Source organism: Trachypithecus francoisi, unplaced genomic scaffold, assembly GCF_009764315.1.
Source record: "Trachypithecus francoisi isolate TF-2019V2 unplaced genomic scaffold, Tfra_2.0 Lachesis_group8, whole genome shotgun sequence".
Lineage (NCBI taxonomy): Eukaryota > Metazoa > Chordata > Mammalia > Primates > Cercopithecidae > Trachypithecus > Trachypithecus francoisi.
The window spans coordinates 99569469-99573485 of record NW_022681473.1 but is presented as its reverse complement, the minus strand read 5'-3'; the positions used below and the strand labels follow the sequence as shown (position 1 = coordinate 99573485).

General features: G+C 40.0%; 1 long non-coding RNA gene across 1 annotated transcript; it reads left to right on the top strand.

Moving 5' to 3' along the window:
• The first annotated feature begins 1998 nt into the window (after window positions 1–1998).
• On the top strand, window positions 1999–3438 carry LOC117081723. The gene is made up of 2 exons (XR_004436252.1): window positions 1999–2081; window positions 2898–3438. It is a non-coding gene; the product is annotated as an uncharacterized LOC117081723 (long non-coding RNA).
• Window positions 3439–4017: the final 579 nt, after the last annotated feature.

Here is a 4017-nt window from a genome sequence, read left to right as displayed (position 1 = left end):
GCCCTAAGCTCCCTTCTAGTGACTCTTCTCTTGCCCAGGTCCCAAGGCTCTGGTGACCACCACGTCAGCACCTTATTCAGGCAGACTCTCACACCCTCTGCCCTTTCCTGCCTCTCTTTTGCCCATTAAAATCTTCCTCCTTTTGCCCCATTTACTTGGCCCCTGGTAGGCTGCTGGAGGACTATTTACACATGCACTTGGCTGTGGTGTGACTAGATCACAGTGTTTTTATACGTTATTCCTCCCACAGGGCATTTGTGTTTTCATGTCAGTCTCCAAGAATGTAGGGACAAGTAGTGTGAGGGTCTCATGAAACAAGGAAGGGCCATTTGTGAGCAAAGTAAACTTTTTCCATTCTGTAAATCATGTTGATAGGACCATTTCCCTCACTCATGACTCTGACCCACATACTCCAACCAACCGGAGCAAGGAGAGAAGGACCTCTTCTCTCCCATCACTGCATGGCAGTGCAAACGGGCTAACCAATGCTTCCATTCCCATGCATGGGACAAAGTTGCTGAACAGCCAACTCAACCAAGCTAACAAAGTGATGAATTCATTTCATGAAAATAAAATTTGACTGATTTGATGAAGCTGACAGGTTTGTTTTCATACTATTGGAAAATAAACTAACAGCTTTTTTCTTTTCCCTTTTGTTTTCTACATTTACTTCTAAAAGACCTACTCAGCATACACTATGAGGCTTAATTAAAATAAGCTCATAACAAATCAGTTGCAGACAATACAACAGCCCAAAGTTTCCCCAGGGTGATAGAGGGTTTGGCCTCGCACATCACCCCTGCCATTCACACCTCAAATCTTCCCAAAGCTGTGCTCAGCAAGGACTCCAGGACATATGAAATCCAAAGGAACAATTGAGGAGATGCAGGACTGAGAAACAAAGAGACGAATATATTTTTCAGTCTCACAGAGAATTGTACTCAGTAAACCAAAATGAACCTGACAGAAAACAAAGGAAGAAAAGTCTGCAGCCAGAATTGCAAAGACCCAACAGCGGGGTCCCCAGCAGAATCGACACGCACGCAGTCCCCTTGAAAATAGGCTTTGGAAAGATCTTCCCAGGATTGCAGGTCACTTACTAGCTCCCATCCACCCTCAGTCATCTCTAAAAGGACAAATGCAAGTTTCCACAAGTCTAATTAATGTGATGTGGCAGCTTTGCCTGCAAAATAAACACTGATCCCTAGAATATCAGTTAGTGAAAGACACTTGGGTCACCTTGCTTGGTAGTGTTCAAGCTTGTTTTCCACATTAAATCTTTAGGTTTTTCTCAAACAATAATTGTAACAAACACACACATAGCTGATCTAATTGGAGCCAGAATGAAGCAATCAACACGCTTAATATAACTTCCACCTCCTCATTCCGAAATTGCTTTTTCTCTTTCTTTTTTTTTCCATTTAGTTCTAATGGTGTATCTATTCAGCGCTCACTATAAGTCTTTTGCCAAAATTTTTCTGGCCATCTCTTAGTTGTTTGTAGTACGTTTCTTAAGAAGGATTCATGAAGCGATTTCTGCCTAAGTTCTTTCAAAACTATTTCCCTGTAGTCCGTATATTTGAAGCCTAATCACTCCTCTGTGAACCTTTCTGCACATTTGCTCTTCACCTGCCCTGGTGCAGGTGACTACTATCTGGCCCTAGTCTTGTTGGAGCTAAATTCTTTTCACAGCAGCACCAGCTTAAGTTTTAACATCTGTACTTTTAGGTTTGGTTGCTTCGCTAAGGGGATGTGTTGTACAAGTTCTTCCTGAAGTCTGCTGCCATTTGGTGCCCTGAGTACCTTGGCAGTTCTTGCCCAACTCCCCACCACACCTGACACAGCTTCCCTTACAGCTCTGCCTCATAGATGCTTTTGGCTGCCATTATGCAATATTTGGAGCTTCCAGACTTACATGTCCCCTGGTTTCACTGAAAATAAAGTTTGTGTATATTACATATTACATATTTTATTTAATTATCTTTGTTTGGTTTTATTCCCTGAAGAAGAAAGGAATGGAGTCTAAGCTAACCTACCAGGTTTATACTGGAAGTCCTGCCAACAGCCTTTAAGGAGGCCTGGTAAAAGACCTTTGCCCACAAGAGCACTCTGCATTGGATCACAATGACCCAAATCAATAAACTCTTCTCTTGGAAGGTATGAATGTTAGCTACACAGAGAAGGAGAGTCAGTCATTCAGTGGAGCAAAATGTCAAAGCAAGGGAAAGAGACTTGGAGAGAGAAGTGCTGACTCGAGAGAAAATGAGCTGCCAGAGGCACATTCTATCTCAAAAAACCTACTCTAATCTTTGTACGGTCTTACCTACTGCAATAAATTCTTCAGCTATCTTGCCTTCTCAAATTATTTCATAAAAACACATCACTGTGGCTCAGAACCTGAATGAGTGTATCAAACTCAGCATCCACAGCCCTATAGTAACTGGATTTTATTCCTACTTCTCTAAGTAGTTTGCGCTTGCTTCCTTGGTTTCCTCCTCCCATTTTCTTTAATAGAAGGTAATAGATATTCTATCCTCAGCCCTTGGTAGCCTTTTCAGTTTGCATGTGTTTCAACTCAGGCAAATGACTCAATACTTGATCCCAGTTCCTGCTTCTCTTCCATCATTTATTTGCAATCCACACTGCCTACTGCAACTCACCAGTAAGGTCTTCCCAGTAAACCCAACTATCCCCAAAGTTAAGTCCATTATTTCCTTACTCGATATCCCAGCCTGACTTTGGTGTCGATTCTGATTATTTTATTTCCCCTGACTCTCAAACCCCACCACAGGCAGGTCATTACTGACAATGACTCTTTGAGGAAGAGATTTCTAATACTTACCAATATCTGTACTCCCTCTTCCCTCCTGCACATAAACCTGGATTTTATTTTCCAGCCTCTCCTGCAGTCAGATGTGACCAAAGGAATATGAGTGAAAGGAATGTATACCTTTACCAAGCCTGATGCATATGAAGAAACAAGCCATCCATCCACATCTCATCCTTGTCTTATTCTCCATCTGCCAGCTGAATGGAGAGCAAGAACTCCTGCTGGCCCACACTGGACTATGACATGAGCAAGAAATACACTTTTATTATGTTAAGCCACTAATATTTTGGGATTTGTTTTTAGAGCAATGGAATCTATCATGATGAATACATTTTTTAACATTCTAGTATCTTTTTTTTGCTAAAATTGATTCATATTCTGCATACTTGCTTTTGTCACTGATCATGTAAATTTTCCCAAATCTGTTAGTATAGAGGCTATTCATTCTTTTTAATAGGGGTGTAATAATCCTATATGTATTGCAGTATATATTTAATACATTATATTCAACATATATGATTTAATAATTACTACAGATGAGCATATCTGTGCTTTTAGATTCCTACTTCTATAAATGATGCTGCAATAAACATTCTTATACATCCCCATGTGTGTTATTAACACAACTGTTCTTTTGATGATTTTTGAAATGATAACATTTGCCAAATATCCCTTTGGCTTCTCTTGACTTCTTTCTTCAAGTTAGTACCACTCCCAGTCTAATTTGAAGGCAATCTTCATCAATTCAATGTCCCATTGTCACCTCCATCTATCATATCACCCCTATGGTCACCATCCTAGTTCAGACACCTACTACCTCTCACCTGCATGATGGTAGGAGATTGACTGTTCCTTTAAAATGTATTATTTTGGAATGCTGGCTTAAGCAGAATTAATTGTTTTCCAAATGTCATCAACTCCTTAGACATTGTGAGTTTCTTATAAGGGGATGCATTATGCAGCATTCCCCAAATTTATTTTACTATAGTTTTTTTCCAGGGGGCATCTTAAAAGATTAATGTATAAAACACAATTTGGGAAGTGCTGTTCTATATGACTCACCAAAACCAGTTTGTTTGTTCTCACTTTTTAACAAGTTAAATTTATGTCACATAGACAGTCATAGATCTCCACTTTGCCCTTAAGGATCATAATTCCACGTATCATTTGAAGACTATTATTCCTGG